We start from the raw sequence: 22,640 nt of genomic DNA, 5'->3' as shown, positions 1-22,640 counted from the left end.
AAATGTGCCTAATTTTCAGTTTACATTTATTTAATTTTTTTAAGTGAAGTTTGCCCATGACAGGTTTTCACGAGATTCACGAAACAAACATTTTCATATAAACGTATATAGTTTTTTTGTGAATGCATCTACTATATAGTGTGTCAGCTAGTTCGTTTTTGAACTGTTACTGTGCTGAATTTTATTGACAGGTCGCTGTCACCTGATCCCACCACTACCTGGCATGGCCTCGACGAATGTAATGTGAGAATTTCAGCAATTTCCACTGCCCAGGTAGGATTACTTATCTGTTCGGCAGCTTATTTTCCAACGGAGTTGCATAAGAAGAAAAGTGCACCTGGCAGATTCTTGTCTTTCAGCTTTGGGATCTTAAAATACTTTACAGGCCCAAGAGTTTAGTCAAATATTAGAGATTGCCTAGCACAGCATTTGCCATGAAGTGACTTGCAGTATTTTCTCTCTGTTTTCTTCGAATTTCTCTATTAGGCTTACATGTTATGTAAGGGAGAATAAAAATGAAACTTTGTCCTTATGTGCTGTAAACAAAAGATTTGAGTAATGAAACGAGTGCAATCCACCTTACATTGCGTGACTTTAACAGCCAATGCCATGGCCAGTATGGTTGCTGTCAGTCTGGGCCTTAACCACCATAGACAATATTGTGAAAAAATGGTTGAGCAATATGAGCTTTTCAGTGACCAATTCTTCAACTTTTACATTTTTACACATCGTGAATATTTAGTTGTAAAGATCAACAGATATTCCTTTTTTTACACGATACTGATTAGTTTTATTTTTAGATGTTTGATAACCGATTTTTAACCGATAATTTTATTTCTGCTTTTTGACACAATAACTAAATAATATTTTATTTACCATGGATTTACTACAGTAACCATATTTTAAGCATGATATCCTTTGTGAAATCATAGTGATTGTACAGGAAAAACGAAAACTATGGTAATAAAAATCATAATATTGTGGTTAAAATATGGTTACTATAGTAAAACCATGGTAAAAGGGCATGGGCTTTTTGCAAGGGCATGCAAAACTATTTCAGAAAAAAATAAAAAATAAAATCCTGCCCTGTCCTCCTAAGGAGCTCCATACTTTTCCAATCAAAATGGTCACAAATGAATTTTTTTGAGCTAAAGACTGAGTTAAAAGTAAAATGCTACATGTTTTTTTTTTTGTTGTTTTTTTTTTTTTTTTGGATTTTCTCCCTTTCTCTCCCCAATTTGGACTGCCCAATTCCCAATGCGCTCTATAGGTCCTCGTGGTGGCGTAGTGACTCAACTCAATCCGATTGGCGGAGGACAAATCTCAGTTGTCTCTGTGTCTGATCTTATCACGTGGCTTGTTGAGCGCGATACCACGGAGACATAGTGCGTGTAGAGGCTTCACGCTATTTTCTGCGGCATCCACGCACAACTCACCACACGCCCCACCAAGAGCGAACCACATTATAGTGACCACGAGGAGGTTACCCCATGTGACTCTACCCTCCCTAGCAACCGGGCCAGTTTGGTTGCTTAGGAGACCTGGATGGAATCACTCAGCACACCCTGGATTCGAACTGTGCATCTTTACTCGCTGAGCTACCCAGACCCCAAAATGCTACATGTTTTGACTTCATAATGAATTAACATTTTTGGTTCTTGTTGAACACACAGTGGTGTATTGGCATTATTGGTAAAACAATATTAAAGAGCCGATAATCAATAAAGTAGAAAATTGTGTCAATAGTGGTAAAAACAAATAGGTAAAACTGATTATAGCCCTGGTCTCATAGAATCACATTACTACAGTTACATTTTTTCAAAAGTATTTTTTGCGTGGCTCGTTGTACGTATTGCAACAGTTTCCTGGTGAAATGAACACTAGAGGCGCTAAAACAACATTGACTATTACACAAATCAAGAATAAAATGGCAGATTATCAGTTCATAAAGACTTTTTGCCCTGTTCCTCACACAATGTTATCTTATGACATTGTGGTGATGGGGGCGTGGTCATGTGTCTGTTTGCGGGAGAGAGGGAGTGGTGTGGCTTGTCAAGCTGGTTGACATGATTTCTAACAGCTGTTTCTCATTACAGTGATAGCAGAGAGAGCCCTTAAAAACATCTGAACATGCCAGAGAAGAGAGAGAGAGAACAAGTGTGCAGTGTTGCCATCTGTTTACATTGAGTGTTAAATCTTTTGAGTATTTGTGAAGTTTGTTTATTTTGAGAGTGTGGATTATTGAACTGAGTGAAAACATTGAAAAGGGTGCATATGCTGCAAACAAAGGCAAAGAAAATAAAAGCCTTACCTGAAGCGTGTCACCTGCTCTCCGTCTCCTCGTTTCCCCACAAGAACCCTGACGTGGTGTCACAGACATCTAAACACTTTGTTTTGTAAGACGAGACATTTTAACATTTGCATTACATAACCAACTACATTTACAAGCTTGCTCAATCTTGATCAAACTGTGTGGTAGCTCAACTGATGGAGCATTGCACTTGTGATGTAAAGGACCGGGGTACGAGTCCTGAAGAGCACACAAGTCGACATGTGAGCCGAAAGTGTTATGGAAGCATCACAAAATGACATGGTTGCGTTTTTGTTTTCATATTTGCTTTTTTTGGCACTGTCGGTTAGGTTTAGGTTGAAGGTTTAGGGTAGGGAGGTAGTTGTTGTTGATTTAAAACTCGATAAAGCATAAACTGTAAAAACCTCAACTGTTTGCAAAAATGTCACAGTATTTTATTTTTCAGATCAGGCTGGATAATCTACATCCTTGCTATCAGTAGTATCTAAAAACCATATTACCGCTGACTAGAGAAGTCAAATCATCAGAGAAAGTGGTGTCATGGTCAACTTGGCAAAATGTTAGGAACTCATGTCAATTTTTATCTCGTGGTGGGACGCATGATCCATTTACTTTACCTGAATACTGCAACTTATCTTGCACATTCCAGTCCCAGTGTAATCAGCTCATATTCTGATAAGAAATCAGTTAGAGTCCCAAGGATGGCATAAATGGCACAAGATGTTCACGACAGCAAATATCATCATATTCCTCTCATTTTTTACATTCATATTTGCTTACCTGTCATTTTTATTTCTTGAGCACCAATTGATTTTGATTTATAGGCTTCATGTAATAAGTCCAATGTAATGCTTGAAATTCACAAAACCAAATAAGCTCTTGGTTGTGTAATGGTTATCCTGAAGATTTTAGATTTGCCCAGTGTATTACGTTAATCTTCACTAATTGCCTATTGATTTTCCAGCTCATTTATTATATAGAAGAAAATTAGTAATTGGCTATTGACAAAAAAAAAAAAAAAACTTTTCCATTAACTTTTTCAAGTAAACATTTATATAGATAATCAGTTGGTTGGGTTCCACCCAGAACGCAAATCATTTTGTGTGGTGGGGCAAGACGTGTAGCTTGGTTTCTGGGATTTTTAACACCACATCCACTTATCTATTAAAGGGGTCATGAAATACTATTCTTTTTATAATTTTATTATCTTCCCTGAGGTCCACTGATAATGTTATAAAAGTTTTTTTTGCACAAAAACAGAGCTGACAGATCATTTTCCACCCTGTTTTTGGCCCTCTGTCTGAAACGCTCATCATCTTGGCTAACATCATGAAGCCCCTTAAATTCAGCCATTTTTGAAACTCAATTGGAAGAGAATGAACAAGCTCCACAGCATTATAAATCTACATTTCAGGGTTTACACACAATGCACATCCTTGCATCTGAATATATTAAACTGTTCACTCAAGCACAACTGTTATCAGCACCATAAACTATCAAACAGTCATGACATTTAAAATATTCATGAATTAAATGGTTTATGTAATTTTTTGATCTGGTCCAAGTGTTTTTAACTGTCCCATTCTTCAATAACAGTTCCTTTGCAAAGCTTGAATCATATTATGACTGGTTCACAAGCAATCCATGCTGATGTAAGCTGAAAGAAACGCACAACATACTGAAGGCACACTGAGGCATACATCGACGGAAACACATCAAAACAGTTAAAGACATCCATCTAGTTCATGTTTACATACACCAACAATTTAAAATAGCGCAGATTTGCGAAAGAACGCGTCCATGACATGTTTGTTCTCAAAACAACAAGAGGCAGCAGCTGAATGTAAGATAATTGCTTCTATCTTATAGAGTTGTAACTTGACACCGTGTCTTTTAAAAATGGAGAAATACATGGCAGTGGTCAAAGAGTCTATGTAGTTCATGTTTATATACCAAATAATTCAAAATAGTCCAGATGAATCCCCTTTGGTGTTCAGGAATAGTTAGCCACACAAGGCCTGCTCTCTTGACTCCAACTTAGCGCCAGTGGGCGGGACCAAAGGTGCGATGACGCATGTTGTGGGACGTGTAAATACAAATGAGCAATGTTTCATGAGGTCATGAACAGACTGATTTCAAAACAAATTGTTTCTGCAGGGTGGTAACTATAAATGCTCTTTTTAGACTGGGGAGGAAGTTTTGAGTTCTGAAATGTACAGTATGTTTTTATATTACAGTTACCTCTCATATGTCTAAATATCAAGGAAAAGTTGTTTTTGTCCAAAAGAGAGTGAAGTGACTTCAGTAACAACTAGTTATTCAGTTCAGTTCTGTACACACTACAAGGATTTAATAGTCATTTTGTCATTTTGTCATTTTGAAGGCCAGTTCACACTGCCCCAACAAACGGCAACAGACGTCAACAAACACCAACATTTAACAGTTGCTGGGTTTTGTCGGATCAGTGTGTTCACCCATTTGCCGTTTGTTGCCATTTGTTGCCTTCTGTTTTCACAGATTAAACATGTTCAATTGGCGTTTTTGGGTCTTGGAATAATTTAGCATTCTGGTATGATTTTCCAACAAACTCTGAAGTAATCTTCATCGCAAACTGTTGCCATGACAATGAGGTAAGCGTCCCAGTCAACTCATCGCAACTGCATTGGTAGAGCAGATCTGCAATAATTAAAAATATTATGATTTTTTTTACTTATCCGACCTTTAATGGACAATCTCATGTGTAAAATATTTTTGCTGCTGGATTGCTGTCCTCCGACGGAAATCTCTGAATGAAGTTATAGACTTGTGTCACATTAAATACATGCTAAACATATTTAATCAATCGGACATGTATATTAATATTAGGGCTGTTGATTTAATGCGATAATTCTGTGAAATTAATTATACAAAAAATAACGTGTTAAACAAATGAATGCAATTAATCGTGCCTGGACCGTAAAAAGGAATATTCCTTATATCTGAGCAATTCAAGCATGGAGACCTGTTTTCTCCCGGGCGCAGTAAGCAAAACTCGCTGTTTAGGCAACACGCAGCTTATACAGAGAACAAACCACACTTGCAGAGAGCAGACAACACGAGACGAGAACAAGTTCTTGCATTCAAACACAGCTTGACTGAGCGCGAATCAGAATGCAGGGATCTCAAGGTGTGTTTTTCTAAGTTTCAAACTTCGTTCAACTTTACACAGCAACCAAAAACTTTATGACGCGACGCAACCAAGACGCTCCAAAAGCATCCGTCTGACACAGGTGTACATTGACGCATCCTTAGAAAAGCCCTTATAATAAATCTCAGACTGATTTATGAATTCAGTTGCAAAATGGATTGCTGTGGACTATAGGCCAATTATAGGCTTATGTTCAGTAATATGAAAAATAAATATATTGGATTTTGTGCCAAAATAATGTAATGCATTTTAATTATCTGTATTATAATTTTTGTATAATATATATATATATATATATATATATATATATATATATATATGTATGTGTGTGTGTGTGTGTGTGTGTGTGTGTGTGTGTATATATATATATATATATATATATATATATATATATATATATATATACACTATATTGCCAAAAGTATTCGCTCATCTGCCTTTAGACGCATATGAACTTAAGTGACATCCCATTCTTAATCCATAGGGTTTAATATGACGTTGGCCCACCCTTTGCAGCTATAACAGCTTCAACTCTTCTGGGAAGGCTTTCCACAAGGTTTAGGAGTGTGTTTATGGGAATTTTTGACCATTCTTCCAGAAGCGCATTTGTGAGGTCAGACACTGATGTTGGACAAGAAGGCCTGGCTCGCAGTCTTCGCTCTAATTCATCCCAAAGGTGCTCTATCGGGTTGAGGTCAGGACTCTGTGCAGGCCAGTCAAGTTCTTCCACACCAAACTCGCTCATCCATGTCTTTATGGACCTTGCTTTGTGCACTGGTGCGCAGTCATGTTGGAACAGGAAGGGGCCATCCTCAAACTGTTCCCACAAAGTTGGGAGCATGGAATTGTCCAAAATCTCTTGGTATGCTGAAGCATTCAGAGTTCCTTTCACTGGAACTAAGGGGCCAAGCCCAGCTCCTGAAAAACAACCCCACACCATAATCCCCCCTCCACCAAACTTCACAGTTGGCACAATGCAGTCAGACAAGTACCGTTCTCCTGGCAACCGCCAAACCCAGACTCGTCCATCAGATTGCCAGATGGAGAAGCGTGATTCGTCACTCCAGAGAATGCATCTCCACTGCTCTAGAGTCCAGTGGCGGCGTGCTTTACACCACTGCATCTGACGCTTTGCATTGCACTTGGTGATGCATGGCTTGGATGCAGCTGCTCGGCCATGGAAACCCATTCCATGAAGCTCTCTACGCACTGTTCTTGAGCTAATCTGAAGGCCACATGAACTTTGGAGGTCTGTAGCGATTGACTCTGCAGAAAGTTGGCGACCTCTGTTTGAAGGGCTTTCTCAGCAAATATTTATGCGATTCGATTCATTAATCGGCATACCATGTAATTCATTTGATTAAACATTGTAATCGATTCACAGCCCTAATTAATATATTAAATTGCGCGTGTTCGGCTTCATCAAAAAACCACAACCCTTGTCAGTCATCTTCAAAGGCGAACAACAACACACAAAGTTTGTTGGTGTTTGTTGGATTAGTGTGAACATGACAGTTATGTTTCTCAACATTCTAAATACAACAGCCAACTTTAGAATGTTTGAAGTGTTGCTGTCTGTTGGTGTTTGTTGAGGCAATGTGAACTGGCCTTTAGCGTGATAAAACCAGGGATTTACCGATGTTACGGTGGTTACCAGATTACAGGGTTTACTGCTGTTGCATCGTCATGGCAAAGAAGTTGTAATATAACTTTTCACTGATAAGGGCAGTAACACTAAATGTTCATATGTATAATATTTACATCTAGTGGCTGTACTTTTGTGTGTATAGAGCTGTTTAGTTGTGATGTCAATTTGTAGGCGAAAGTTTAATTCGCCATGGGATCCCTCTGGATTTTCCTATGGGTTTTTATAATGGGGTTCTTAAAGTATATCATTCAATACAGCTTCAAAATTCACATTTGAGGTATGACTGTGTGTAATTTATGTTGAAGATCCAAACGTTCACATATCATCTAGTAATGTTTACCACAGACCTTATTTTACGCATAAATTCAAAAATCCCATTATAAAAACTAGTTCTCTTCTGGGTTTTTGGACTAAAACCTGAACAGCTCTTTAACAGTGTGTACTTTTTTGTTCATAGACTGACCCATGAAGTGCCCGAAAACCCAAAATATTCCTTTAAGCATTCAGAACTTTATTTTGAATTGTAAGTCATTTAGACTTAATTAGGTTTTAATAAATAAACTTAAAGGAATGTTCCGGGTTCAATACAATCGACAGTATTTGAGACATATTATTGATTACCGCAAAAAATTATTTAGACTCATCCCTCCTTTTCTTTAAAAAGAAAGCAAAAATTGTGGTTACAGTGAGACACTTACAATGGAAGTGAATTTGGCCAGTTTTTGGAGGGTTAAAAGGCAGAAATGTGAAGTTTGTAATTTTATAAAAGCACTTACATTAATTCTTCTGTTAAAACGTGTATTATTTAAGATGTAAATTTGTTTAAAGCATCATGTTTTTGCAGTGCCCTACTGTTTAACGCGGAGTACAGGGTTTAAGGCGTTACATCATAGCAACAAAGTTGTAAAACTGGATTTACAGAAAAGCAGTGGTGTGAAGTAATTGAGTAAAAATACTTAAGTATTATTTTTGTGGATTTGTACTTTACTCGAGTGTAATTTAAACAAAATGCTTAATTACATTTCCAAAGCAAAATAGTAATTTTTACTCCTTACAATTTTATTTAAAATTATAAAGTACTCACTAAATTTTTTCGTCTTACTGGACTGAAGCCGCCTTTTTACTACATCCGACAAACGATAGTGTCACACGGCAGCTGTATGGAGTTCCAACCATCTGCAAAGGCACTGTTTCGGATCTGATTTGAGCAATGGATATGTTAAAATATTTGTGCGACTAGACCGTATTTGACCGCGGCAGCGACTTCTCCGTCCCCCCGGTGGACGACCGCGGCTGCTCCTTTGGGTGGATGGCAGTGGCGAGGAATCCACAACAGCGCATCCCTTTGTCCTCCCGGGTTTCGGCACCAATGTAACACAGTTAAAATGGGCAAGGAAGAGGCGGGAACCGATGAAGCATCAAAGTAATATTTTAATGAAAACATTAAAAAACAAACAAAAAAACACACACACACACGGCAGCTGCGTGTGGCTCTCTCTCTCCCAAACTGCCGCATCCAGCTCGGCCTTATCCCTCTCCTTGGCTGATTAGCCCGATTGGGGGCCGGCCGTGTGCACTCACGGCCCCGCCCTCCTCCTCGTAACAGTATCGTGTGGATTGCTGGCGATATCCAGCCCTAACTGTAATGTTTACGGATTGCCCCATTAACTTCCATTGTAAGTGCCTTACTGTAACACAGATTTTTGCTTTTTTTAAAGAAATTGAGTGAAAAGTTGGAGTGTTTTTGTTGTAATCAGCCTTATGCCACAAATGCTGTCAATTGAGCTATCTTAGATTGAACCTGGAATATTCCTTTTAAAAAAAAATGCTCTATGATGTTTTGAGTGCATCTAATCTAAATAAATTATTTTCAACTGTGACTCAGCTTGCATGTAGAAACCAAAATGTGTTTTGTATTGCTGTTCTTGGAATACACACAAACCAAGTTTGATCTTTTTAAAGTGGTGTGAATGACCACAATCAAGCAGTTTTTGTTCCTAACTATCAGTGACAGGAAAGAAAGGCCTAGTGTGATGTCATCGAATTGTACAACGAGTTTGATCATTGAAACACCCCTGTGAAAAGATTGTGTCACCTGCCTCCACCTCTGCTCTGTTTTTTTCTGGTGTTGTATTCTAATGGCTTCTAATTATGTAAGAGTATTTAGGTAATGAAAAGAATATTAGCAGGACCCACCATTATACCACCAGGTATCCTTTCACAGGTGACAATGGTTTCCCACTTGCAAAGGTTCCCACTAGTAATTGGTCTTTATGGCTTAGCACACCATGTAACGTCTTGGAGACTTCTTTAGATACTCTTTATCTTGTGTTTTTCTCAGTTTAGAATGTCAACCCTCATAAGTGGGCCTCGAGTTTTATGCATCCTTCTACTGTCTTTTTTTTATATGGTTCATTCACCTTTGTCCTGTTACTATACCTTAGCAAGTCATGTTAGGAATGTGTAATATTTCTCTGGTTAAAGTTCAGTTCTAACTTGCCATTTTATGGCTTCATTTGCATCTTTAAAATTTAAACTTCATCTTTCTAGACATGTTTGACAGGGTGGAAATATTTAAAACGTGTTCCTTAATATGCAGGAAACTTGTTATTATTTGTATCTGCTTTCAATATGTTACAAGATTTGTATAAAATCCTTATGTTATAAATTAAAGCTTAATTTTCAACATTCTGTGTTAGTTTAAAGAGATTGGATGTTAGCTGGCTTTTATATGCTTGAGCAATATATTTTGATTCTTTGCTGTTTTTGTTGCACTTCTTAGCACGTTTTTGACTGATCTCCCGTGCTTCTGAGGGTCTGTGTGTGTCCTTAAGAAGTATATAATCTCTTTTCTCTTTGCAGAAAGCCATTTAAAAAACAGAAAAGGGCTTTGTTCGAAAACTTAGTGATCCTGCCTTGCTCTGTACTAACTACATAGACAACTACTTGCGCTGAAGGATGTATGGACCAAAATATTATTGAGACTAACTTTGAGGTGGACTCTATTGACTTGGAAATCACTTGCAGCACCTTTAAAACTATTTAGAATCATTATAGATTGTTTATTCATGTTTGTTGTGTGTGTTTATTTACTGGTAGCTTTTGACACTTGAAGGGCTCTGGAAGCACAGATAGCTGTAGTGATAGCTGTCAAATAATTAAATGCCTCAATGCAGAAAATTACTTGCACTATATTTATTAAACATTAAAACAAGTAGATCATATAAACCAGGGGTTATTCTAGGATTTGAATAGTAAGGGGGCTCAGCCCCCAATGACACTATGTGCCCAGTGTGCTCATTTAATGTATTCCACTCTGTTGCAAAGGTGTTTTTTTTTTTTTAATTTATTTATTTATTTATTTATTTTTTTTTTTTTTTAAACTGTGTTTTTACATCGTTTAAGCTAGCCAGCTAATATTCATTCACAATATTGTCATTTTCTACAATAAACATTTATAAACAAAATCACTTGAAGAATACAGACAAACCACAAGATTACCGAAGTAAACAAACAACGTTCCTCCTCCTCTCCTTCAGTCGGTCAACAGATCCTGATCCTCACTTGTTCAGTCGGTCAAACCAATAATATGCTCCTTCACAGGCTGCACTCGAATGCCATTGGCTTGTGCTATAGTCAGTCTTTATAGGCATGAAAAGCCACCAAACAGTCTTGCATTTCAAACTAAAGCTCACTGGCTTTAAAACGGAGAGACGTCAGTAAACAAGAAATATGAGTAAGTGTATAGAGGTGAACAAGAACGATTCATTCAAAAAGTGAGAGAAGGCAGATTCGTTCACAAATTAAACATCACTACTGCGCGCAGTGTAGAAAGTGTGCTTCTGACTGGGGCTTGCAAGCGTTATGTTGTGTCATGAATATTAAATGAATCATGTGAAATTTTGCAGTAGCACTCTGAAGCTGTTGAAAGCATATAGAGAATTCACTTGACCAAACTGTTCTCATATAACGCTTCAAAGAATTCAACAGTGATCACGCCAAAGAGGTCGTGAAGCTACACTGATGGCCAAAAGTTAGGAAAAATTTACAGATTTTGTTCTTATGGAAAGAAATTGGTACTTTTATTCACCAAAGTGGCATTCAACTGATCACAATGTATAGTCAGGACATTAATAATGTGAAAAATTACTATTACAATTTGAATAAAATGTTCAGAACTTCTTAAACTACTTCAAAGAGTTCTTATCAAAAAATCCTCCATGTGAAGCAATGACAGCTTTGCAGATTCTTGGCGTTCTAGCTGTCAGTTTGTCCACATACTCAGGTGACATTTCACCCCACGCTTCATGTAGCACTTGCCATAGATGTGGCTGTCTTGTCGGGCACTTCTCACGCACCTTACAGTCTAGCTGATCCCACAAAAGTTCAATGGGATTAAGATCCATAACACTCTTTTCCAATTATCTGTTGTCCAATGTCTGTTTCTTTGCCCACTCTAACCTTTTCTTTTTGTTTTTCTGTTTCAAAAGTGGCTTTTTCTTTGCAATTCTTCCCATAAGGCCTGCACCCCTGAGTCTTCTCTTTACTGTTGTACATGAAACTGGTGTTGAGCGGGTAGAATTCAATGAAGCTGTCAGCTGAGGACATGTGAGGCGTCTATTTCTCAAACTAGAGACTCTGATGTACTTATCCTCTTATTTAGTTGTACATCTGGTCTTCCACATCTCTTTCTGTCCTTGTTAGAGCCAGTTGTTCTTTGTTTTTGATGACTGTAGTGTATACCTTTGTATGAAATCTTCAGTTTTTGGCAATTTCAAGCATTGTACAGCCTTCATTCCTCAAAACAATGATTGACTGATGAGTTTCTAGAGAAATGTTTTTTTTTTTGCCATTTTTGACCTAATATTGATCTTAAGACATGCCAGTCTATTGTATACTGTGGTAACTCAAAAACAAACAGAAAGACAATGTTAAGCTTCATTTATCGAACCAAATATCTTTCAGCAGAGTTTGATATAATGACAAGTGATTTTCTAGTACCAAATGATCAATTTAGCATGATTAGTCAAGGATAAGGTGTTGGAGTAATGGCTGCTGGAAATGGGGCCTGTCTAGATTTGATCAAAAATGACTTTTTTCAAATAGTGATGGTGTTGTTTTTTACATCAGTAATGTCCTGACTATACTTTGTAATCAGTTGAATGTCACTGTGGTGAATTAAAGTACCAATTTTCTTCCGAAACAGCAAAATCTGTACATTATTCCAAACTTTTGGCCGCCAGTGTATATTTTGGCAATGCTTTGGCATATTGAAACAACTTGGTATATATCATCACAACCATGACTTGAGGGTACCTGAGCAGTTTTGGCACAGCGCCATCTACTGACCAAGAAATATGAAAAATGCCTATTTTTGCTTTGTGCTTCTGAATAGTTTGGCCTAAAATTGTAAGTCTGGTCTCTTTAGATTTTTTGGGGCATACAGAGTCAAATAATATCCTATGTTCCTATGTCAGTCATATTGGGCATTGACAATTTGGAATTTTGTCTTAAAATGCTGTATTTAACAAATGCATAAGCATATAGTTAAATTTAGTGGTCAAAATTTACAAGCATGTTTTATTTTATTTATATATATATATATATATTTTTTAAGTATTCTACTTATGGCTTTTAAACCACCTTAATTATACTATCTCTAGCGATCATTTTAGGCAATGAAATATTATTGCCATTGTGCTTGGCTCTGTAAGCTTGCAGCTGTACAGTTTATCTGTAATTTTTTTCCCCCCCAGTCATTCACACTCTGTTTCACTCACATTTGCTCTAGTCAGCTCTGTTTGCTTGACCTCATTGTTACTCCAAGAGGAACGGCTTTCAGGATTTAGATTTTTCTTAGTGTCAGACCAGGATTTTCACTCATGACTCCTTGGTTTTGGCTCATTCCACAAGTGTAAAAATGTGCTTTACTGTGCCATTTATAAATATTAGGGATATTCTGATCAGCATTTTTACAGCTAATACCGATTACCGGTTTTCTTGTCATCTGATCGTCCGATACGATCATTTAATCTTTTATCAGCATCGTCAAAACTGGTTATATGTAAGCTTTCTGCTCTGTCACTGTTAACTAAATTTCCCTCTTGGTAATACCAAAGCTGTTGCCTAGTTTTTGCTTACACAAAATATTCTCTAATGTATTAGGATACTTAGCCCTTTAAAGAACAAGGTTTTGTGTCAAATTGAAGTTGAACTGAACCTATAGGTGCAATTAATTTAATGTGACAGTTTGGGTTATTTATTCATTGTCACCATTTCACTGAATCATTGATATTCACTATTCAATTATATTTATTTAACAATGCATCATATTATAGTATCTAAATTTTGATAGTAGTCGCGCGTCTTTTGCGACTTGGGATTATGTGATCGGCAAAATTATAAGAACACCGATCGAGTCATAGGAAGTGAATATAATGGCTGAAACCGGTCGGTGGCAGATCAATCGGAGCATCTGATTTATTTGTGTGGCTATAGCTTTACGTTATGTACATGTGTCAGCGACTAAGGTTTTTTTTTTTTTTTTCCTAGTTTTCCTAAAAACGTATGGCTCCATATGTGGACAGCGGGACTAAATTGTGAAATTTTAAATACTAAGCTATAGAAAGTCATTTTTTATTTTTATTTTATTTATTTATTTTTTTTAATCAGATTGTTTGTTTCCAGGAGTGTTGGTTATTTATGTTTTTGAGACGTTACAGAAATTACATGATAAATTAGCATAATTAATCTGATTCAAAATAATGGCCAGCATCATCCAATCACTGCCGAGCATATAAAAATAAAATTACACATGATAAATTCTTAATCTATGTACCGATTACCATTGTCCCAAGTCTGCCATACATTTGCATCATTGCATCATCTGCAGCCTGAAACTAACCTTTAGCTGTAAAGAGAGCTATAGGATGTTCCCTTGCTCCCTAATTAGTGAATGACTTAATCTCCAGTGTGCTCTCTGTCTACACTGGTCTCAGACCAGTTCAAAATGCACCTTATTTTCATTCTCCATATAAAGTCTCTGAAAGCAACATTTTTCAGATTTGGATGAACCCATTGATTCTCAATGTGAAAATGCACAGTGAATATAGGATTTCTATGAAACAAATGTGCCAAAATACACAAGTGTACATTTTGTTTAGCAGCGTGGCGTTTCGCGATAAATCGCTCAAATTTTACAAATGGCATATTGGATTAAACTTGAGACTCTAATCTTTTGATTCAAATAGGGTTCATTGTAAAACTTAACTACATCTGGTAAGAAACCCAATTTTGTTGGCATTTCTTCCAAAGACAAACTCCGCTATGATCAGCGCCATGTTGTTTTGTCACATGACTGTGCATTTAAGTTCAAGTTTAACCCTTTACTGACAGCACAGAGTATCCTGAATTTACATCAGTTGGTTTAAATTCATTTACATAATGCGTTACGTAGCCAAAATACAACGTCCATGCATGTGTACAGGGGGTCTCAGGAGGTTAAGGGATGTTGTCAAGCTCCACTTGTGTTGTTAAAAGTTACCGAGCAGTTTAACTGTTTGCCACATTAATATAGAATTCAAATTGATGGTTACAGGTGTGTGCATATCGGCTGTTTTACAATGGCTTCCATGCAATTATATTTTTGAGTCGTAAATATCTGTTTTATAATAGTTTCACTGTTTTGAGTCTTTTGTTTTCAACTCAAGTGCTAGCCTATAATGTGAAGCTGTTTTCGCACTAATGTCAAACTTATCATTCATTATGAACAATCTGATCTTTTGGTTTGCATCCATCAAGTTTCTAATAAAAAGAGAAAATATTCAAATGAGATAAAGTTCCTTGTATTTGTAAAGTACTTACAGTATTAATATTAACTATTTCTTTAATTCATTTAATTATCCAAAAATGGGCATCACCACATGGTTATTTAATTTGTAACCCATTTTGCGTTGAATTTTTCAGGAAAAATACCTATATTGTGATACTGTTACCTTGATATAGAATTACTCGTATCGTTATAATAATGCCATACTTGCCCATTGTGTGTGTGTTTTTGGTTTAATTCGTTCATGTTTTTACAGTGTTTTACCCTCCTAAATGACTCTTTTGGAGCATTGCCATTTTTAACAGTTATTTAGCATTGCTGAATTTCTCTTCAGTGAATATTTGTGGAAATATTTTCATAATTGACATTGATCCCACTTTATGTACAGCCTGTTAACGGCATTAAAAATCTGGGTCAGAAAAGATTAACTTTATATGTACCTTGTAATCCCAGATAACTATCCTGACTAGACTGGGTCAGAATTGTTATTGTGGCATGAATGTATATTGAAGGGTATACATTTTTTGTGACCCATTTGACTTCCATAATGTGATACATTTCTGAGTAAAGCAAGATATTGAATGAGACAAATGTAGGGCAAAACTTTATGACATGTGATTGGAGAAGGGGGGTTGAAAAACAACCCTTTGGTGATGGCTTCTTTTTTTTTTAAATAAGTTTTGGTTAGATATTCTTGCCATTTATACACACCTTATTTTTTATGAACTGCTTCTGTAGGATTTATTAACTGATTACTTATTAATCATGAGCATTCGTGTCACAATAATTGTTATTAACCAGTAAAAGCTTGTGTATAGTCAAGAAATATCACTTAAGAGCTCACAGGGTTCTGGCTCGTAGATCAGCTGAGGGAGACAGGCCCTGATCAATCCTGGCCAAATTTCTGAGATCGTCCGATAAAGATCTTGTGTTACGCGAGGCAAGGAGCAAAGGAAAGCTTTCTTGGAAGAATCACAACATTTTCTTGTTCCTGGACTTTGCGAATTCGACGAGAGAAATGTGATCGATTCAAGGAATGCAAGAAACTCTTACATCAATGGAAGATCGCTTTTGCACTGATGTTCCCGGCCAAATGAGTATAAATACTAAGGATGGCTGCAAAGTATTTTTATGCCCCAAGCAAGCACTGTCCATCATAAAAACATTGGAGTGAGTAAGCCATTTGGTGTTTCTCATGTGAGTGGATTGACTCGCCGTACTTACTCTTGGCTGTCTGAGGAAGCTGGGCGCCATTTTTGTTTCTTTTGTGTTGGTTCCGCCTAGCGGCTGGAGTTTGTTTTGTGGAGGAACATACCATCGGGACAGTTGTGAATGTATCTGCTTGTTCTTTGTGCTTATGCCTTCTATTGGCTGGTGTTTGTTTTACAAAGTATTTTCTGTTATGTAATTTTGCCTCACAAAATTTGTATAGAAACACCGGGCTTGAGCAATCCGACAGCAAAGCTGTCGCGGGCACTCTCATAGGCATGCATGGACTCTTTGAGTTTAGAGGGATTGACACCAGTTGGCGCTGTCATACGTGGGGTTAATGCGCATGTTTTTCTTTTTTCTGTTTGTTTTGTTCGGGGGGAAGTTTGGGGTTTTAATTGTTGCACTAATGTTGAAATGTGGTCTTTATAATTTTGTTTTTGACACACAATTTATATTTTCTTTTATATCAAAACGCCAAATGTTAATATGAGTGGATTGTCTCTCTCCACTTGGAATGTGAATGGGTTGGGGCACCCCATAAAAAGAAGGAAGGTTTTTTCTTTTCTTAAACGAAAGAAATATGATATAGTGTTTCTTCAAGAAACTCATCTTTCCCCACAGGAAGCTGAAAAAGTTGGGAAGATGTGGGGTGGACATGTTTTCTTTAGTGCTGGCTCAAGTAAGAGCGGGGGAGTCATTACATTGATAAGTAAACATCTACAATTCAAATTTCTCAATCAGATTAATGATAAATTAAGAAGAGTCATTATTGTTTTAGCTGAAATTCAGGGGCAAAGGTTGGTTTTGGCTAATATTTACGCACCTAATGCTGATGATCAGGGCTTTTTTATAGATCTTGAAGGGATGTTGCAAACTGTTGGCACCCCTCATGATATAATATTGGGGGAAGACTTTAATCTATTGATGGACTCAGTCCTTGATCATAGTGAAGTAAAAATGCATAAGCCCCCTAGAGCAACATTGACGCTTCACAGGATGTGTAAAAAATCTTGGTCTTACAGATATTTGGAGAATTTTTGAACCCATCTGATAGGGACTATAAATTCTTTTCATCAGTCCATAAGATTTATTCTAGAATAGATTTTTTTATATATATATCTAAATCCCTCATTTCATCTGTTGTTGATTGCTCAATTGGAAACATTTCAGTCTCAGATCACACCCTGGTGAGTTTAGAGGTGTTGCCATATATGGAGAAAACTAAATCATATAGTTAGCGCCTTAATGTATCCCTTTTGCAAAATCCTGATTTCCAACAAATGTTAAAGGCTGAAATCAATGTCTATATGGAGACCATCTGGTCCTCAGTATCCTCTGTGGGCGTGGCTTGGGAGGCACTTAGTGCGGTTCTTAGGGGTCGGATCATACAGTATGCCTCATTCATCAAAAAATCCAAAGCACAAGAACTTATAGAGTTGGAAGGAAATATGAAAAATGCTGAGGCAGAGCTGAAGCACCATATTTCATCTGATGGCCTCAGAGAATTGACCCGACTGAAATACAGATATATAGTTTTGGTTATTCAGAGCAAGACAGTCATACTTTGAGTCGGGGAACAAAGCAGGAAAACTGTTGGCTAGATATATAAAACAGAGTGTCTTTTTCTACCATTCCCTCAGTGAAATCCACTGGTGGTGAAATATTTACCTCTGCCATTGATATTAATAATGCTTTTAAAGAATTCTAACTTGATCTTTATAGTTCCACGTCTTCATCTACTGGTGAAGATATTAGAAACTTTGTGGAACTCCCTAAATTGACGGCTGAGCAAAAAAAATTATCTTGATTCTGAGATAACCTTGGAGGAGCTTGACGAGGTAATTAAGGCACTGCCTACTGGTAAGGCTCCGGGGCCAGATGGCTTTGCTGCTGAATTTTTTTAGATCTTATGCAACAGAACTGGCTCCACTTTTGTTAGAAGTTTATACAAAATCATTAAAGAATGGAAAACTTCCCCCAACCATGACACAAGCCCGGATCAGTCTGATTCTTAAAAATCACAAAGATCCAAGTGAGTGTAAAATTTACCATCCAATTTCCCTTATCCAGCTAGATGTAAAAATTTTGGCTAACCAATTAAGTTATGACATCTCTTGTACATATAGATCAGGTGGGGTTTATTCGGAGCCGTAGCTGTTCTGATAACATTAGGCATTTCATCAATATCATGTGGTCAGTAGCGAATGATCAGTCTCCGGTCGCTGCCATCTCACTTGACGCCAAAAAGGCTTTTGATATGGTAGAATGAGATTATCTTTTTAAGATTTTGGAAATGTATGGGTTCAGGAGTACATTTATTGGTTGGATTAAGTTACTTTATAGACACCCTGTAGCAGCGGTACAAACAAATGGATTAATTTCAGATTATTTTACTCTGGATATGGGCACTCGGCAGGGTTGCCCTCTTTCCCCATTATTGTTCTGTCTTGCCCTGGAACCATTAGCAGCTGCGATAAGAAAGGAGGATGATTATCCAGGGGTGGTGGAGGAGGTGTGGCACATAAGCTTCTGCTTTACGCAGATGATATTTTATTATTTGTCTCTGAACCTACTAGATCTATGCCTTGCCTCCACAGAATTATTAATTCCTTTTCCGAGTTCTCAGGATAAAGTCAGCTGGTCTAAATCCAAAGCGTTGTCTCTGACAGCATACTGTCCAGTAACGGCCTTCCAGTCGGGCCCCTTCCAGTGGCCCAAACAGGGCATTAAGTATTTGGGGATTTTATTCCCAGCAAATTTGTCTGATTTAGTTAGTTAATTTTAACCCTTTAATTAAATGGTTTTCGAGTGATGTGGACAGGTGGACTTCATTACATTTATCGATGACTGGGAAGGTTAATGTTATTAAAATGAACTGTATTCCAAAATTCAACTACCTGCTACAGTCTCTCCTTGTAGATGTCCCCCTCTCTTATTTCAAGCAATTTGATAGCATAGCGAAGACCTTCATTTGGAATGGTAAACGTCCCAGACTACATTTCAACAAATTACATAGGCCGATTGACAAAGGTGGGCTAGGCCTACCCAAGATTTTGTTTTATTATTATGCGTTCGGTCTCAGGCATTTGGCTCATTGGTTGCTTCCACCTGAGAGAGCCCCTCCCTGGTTTTCTATTGAACAAGAAGTTCTTGCCCCTATTTCGCCATTGCAAAGCCTTTATATCAAACTAATCGGAGAAGTTAAGTCACACCCCATTAGCTCACATTTGCACGTGATTTGGACGAGTGGCCAGATTATTTAAATCAGACATTTATTTAAATGTTGCCTCAAAGATATGGCTGAACCCCAAATTATGTATCAACAAGTCCCCTTTCTGCTGGTCAGAGTGAATTGTGAGTGGGGTTACTACACTCGGTGACCTGTATGAGAGTGGAGTGTTGAGATCTTTTGAGAATTTGGGTCATCATTTTGGGATTCCCAGATCTCAGTTTATAGGTATCTACAGCTGCGCCACATGCTCTGTACTGTTTTTGTGAGTAGCACATACCCCTCTAAAGTGGCAGATACTCTGGGAGGGGTGATTACTGCTTTTGGAAAAGGTCATGAGGCATCAGTGTATTACTCCCTGTTAATTCAGAGTTTGGGGGATGGAGCTTCAACTTCTCTGAAGAGATTATTGGAGAAAGATTTAAACTTGGTAGTGGAGGAAGGAGTGTGGGCTAGGATTCTAAAAAATGTCAAGTCTGTATCTAGAGATGCAAGGGTTTGCCTTATGCAGTTCAAGATTTTACATAGATTCTATTGGACCCCCTCTAGACTGAATAGGCTCTGTCTTAAAGACACGCCTACCTGCTGGTGATGCCAATCGGAGGATGGAGATACAACCCATGTTTTTTGGGGGTGTGTTAAGATCCAAGGGTTTTGGTTGAGGGTTCAGAATTTTGTATGTGACGTCTTGGGCACTCTGATTTCGTTTTGCCCCAGACTCTGTATTTTCCGAGATTGGACAGAAATCAATGTAAAGAATGAACATGTGGAGGATTGGGTCCTAACCTGTGTTATTGTTGCCAGACAGGTGATTTTGAGGGGTTGGAAGTCAGTTGGAGCACCCCCGTTTCAGAAGTTGTGCTCAGAGATGGGGAGAGTGGCAGCCTTAGAGGAGGGGTCATATAGAAGTTTAGGGAATCTGGATTTGTTTGTAGGAAAATGGGGTGTATATTTAGTGTTCTTGGTGGGTTCTTAGGTGGAATAGTGGAGAGAGAGGGGTAATTGTCAGTGTGTGTGGTTTTATATTTTTATATATATGTATTATTTTTTTTTTTTCTTTTTCCCCTCTATTAGTTGTTTGGTTTTTGTTTTTTGTTTTGTTTTATATGTGTTCATGTTAGACCACAGGGGTGTTTGTTGAGGCTCGGGGTGGGGTTGGGGATGGGGAGGAGGAGTGGTGGTAGCGGGTGTCAAAAGATGATTTTGTGTATTTGTTTTTCTGTGTTTTAATACAAATAAAAATGTTAATCATAAAAAATAAAAAAAATAAAGAATTATCACTTAATCACTTGAAACTAATGTGACAATAGATGGATGACACTTTTTGTGGTTTGAGGTTTGAGTACTTCAGGTTAAGAATAGCTCAGCCATGTTTGTCAAGGGCCTTTGTGAAATCAAACATTCAAATGTCAGATGGGAGTGTCACAAGTGATTACTGCAATGATGCACCTGCGGGGGATTTCTCATAATGAGCAAAGTACATTAGTCGTGAACTCCTGTGGGTTTCCAGTGAATATCAGTTGAGATGTGCAGAGGTGTTAGATTTAGTTGTTTGATTTTATCAGCTGGTTTCGATAGAACTTGCAAGTATTTGTTGGACAGTGTAACCTAGAGGAAAAGGTTCTTGCTCAGAGGCTGATCTTTCATAGCTCAGGACACTTAATGAAGATTTCACTTACGATTTCTTTAAGTATCAACATTATCTCAGATGTTTCTCCTAAAATACCATGGGAGAATTGAAGAATTTTACAGTAAATAGAACTACAAAATTAATGTGGAAGATCATTTGATCTTGTAAGAATTTGATGAGATATGTTTGAGTTCATATTTAAATTTCAGACTTTTAATTGCAGACAAATCTGAGCACAGTTTTCACACTGGTGCCAAATTACTACCCCAGACTCAAGCTTTATAATAATGGTAAAACCATAGTGTTTTTCATTCATTACAGTTGTATGTACAGTAATAATATTCCCAGATAGTACCACGTTGCCTTCCAAATTATACTTCTCTGACCATGGGTGAATGCAAACGCGTTCGATGCATGCACACTACTATGGTTTGTGATACTCTTTTAGTACAGTCAGTGGCCAGCGTATGTGCTGACTATGTGCACAGACGAGGACCGTGTCTGTGGTCAAGAAAATATGGGTGGCACGTGGTCAGGCCGCGCGGCTGTGCTGATGACTATATTTGCGTCACGCATACTGTGCGCGGAATGATCAGCAGTGCTGACAACTGAAGTATACTTTGGCCTTTAATATAATATGCCAAAAACAGTATGTGATGTGATATGTTTTTCACGTACTGCCAAAACAGTAAGCGAATAGGGTGTCTGAATCCTCAGTAATCGCAAAAGATTAAACCAGAAATACCCGGATGTACCCGAACCAACTACATCCGGCTAGCTCTACAAATGCGTATCCACTGGACACTGTACTATCCATGGTGTGCAAATCCACAGTATATTGAAAATGCAAAAAAAGAAAAAAAAACGTTGGATGGTGGAAACCTTTTTTCAAATGTTCAACAAAACTAGAGTCCATTTTTGCGATATTTGTTATTATGTCACATATTCGGGTCACAGGGATTATGGCCACCTCTTCCGGGAATGTATTCATACTACTCGCATGCAAGAGCGTGCTTTGTTAAACAGCTGATAAGTATGTTCTTTATCAACTGCAGTATGTACTCTGATAATACTGCAATTTCAAATGCAGCCACTATGAATTTGGTGTCAGAAGGTCGAAAGTGTTGCTGCTGAAATCGGTCTGTGCTTACCGAAATTTGAATCGCTCTCCCCATTGGTCGAAGCTGGAAGTGTTGTTGAATGTTTAAGCACGTGTGAGCTCCAGTTTCTCAGTAAATGTCCACAGGATGGCACCAAAAAAAAAAAAGAGTTGTATTTTTAGTTGTAAATGACATCATACAATCAACAGGAATGGATATTTTATTAACCATTTGCCCAAACCCCAACCCTAAATCTAACCATCAGTGGAGTAAAAGTGTAATTTACAGCAAAAATGCAACCTCCGAAATTGCGCTCACCATTGTTAATGTGAACGCGATTGCTCCCTGGTTCCAGCAAGACCAGAAACTGGGTCTCTGAGGTTGCTCGTGCAGTGCTATCAGTAGCACCACAGGAAAAGTTGATCACATTTGAACTGATGCTAAAATGTCGGAAACACTGTACAATAAGTTTGTATTTGTTAACATTAGTAAATA

At 37.7% G+C, this 22,640-nt stretch overlaps 1 protein-coding gene across 4 annotated transcripts in view; it reads left to right on the top strand.

Moving 5' to 3' along the window:
* Positions 1 to 22,640, top strand: part of LOC127429328 (protein Shroom1-like) — a 69,308-nt gene that overhangs the window by 15,449 nt on the left and 31,219 nt on the right. For 3 of the 4 annotated variants that reach the window (XM_051678290.1, XM_051678294.1, XM_051678293.1), the window contains exon 2: positions 192 to 273. The exons of the other annotated variant lie outside the window; for it this stretch is intronic. The gene's annotated coding sequence lies outside the window, so the exon portion shown is untranslated. The remainder of the gene's footprint in view (positions 1 to 191; positions 274 to 22,640) is intronic. 4 annotated transcript variants of the gene reach the window in all.

This window comes from Myxocyprinus asiaticus, chromosome 38, assembly GCF_019703515.2.
Source record: "Myxocyprinus asiaticus isolate MX2 ecotype Aquarium Trade chromosome 38, UBuf_Myxa_2, whole genome shotgun sequence".
NCBI lineage: Eukaryota > Metazoa > Chordata > Actinopteri > Cypriniformes > Catostomidae > Myxocyprinus > Myxocyprinus asiaticus.
Note: the sequence above shows the minus strand (reverse complement) of the source record. Positions and strands in the feature narration are given on the sequence as shown.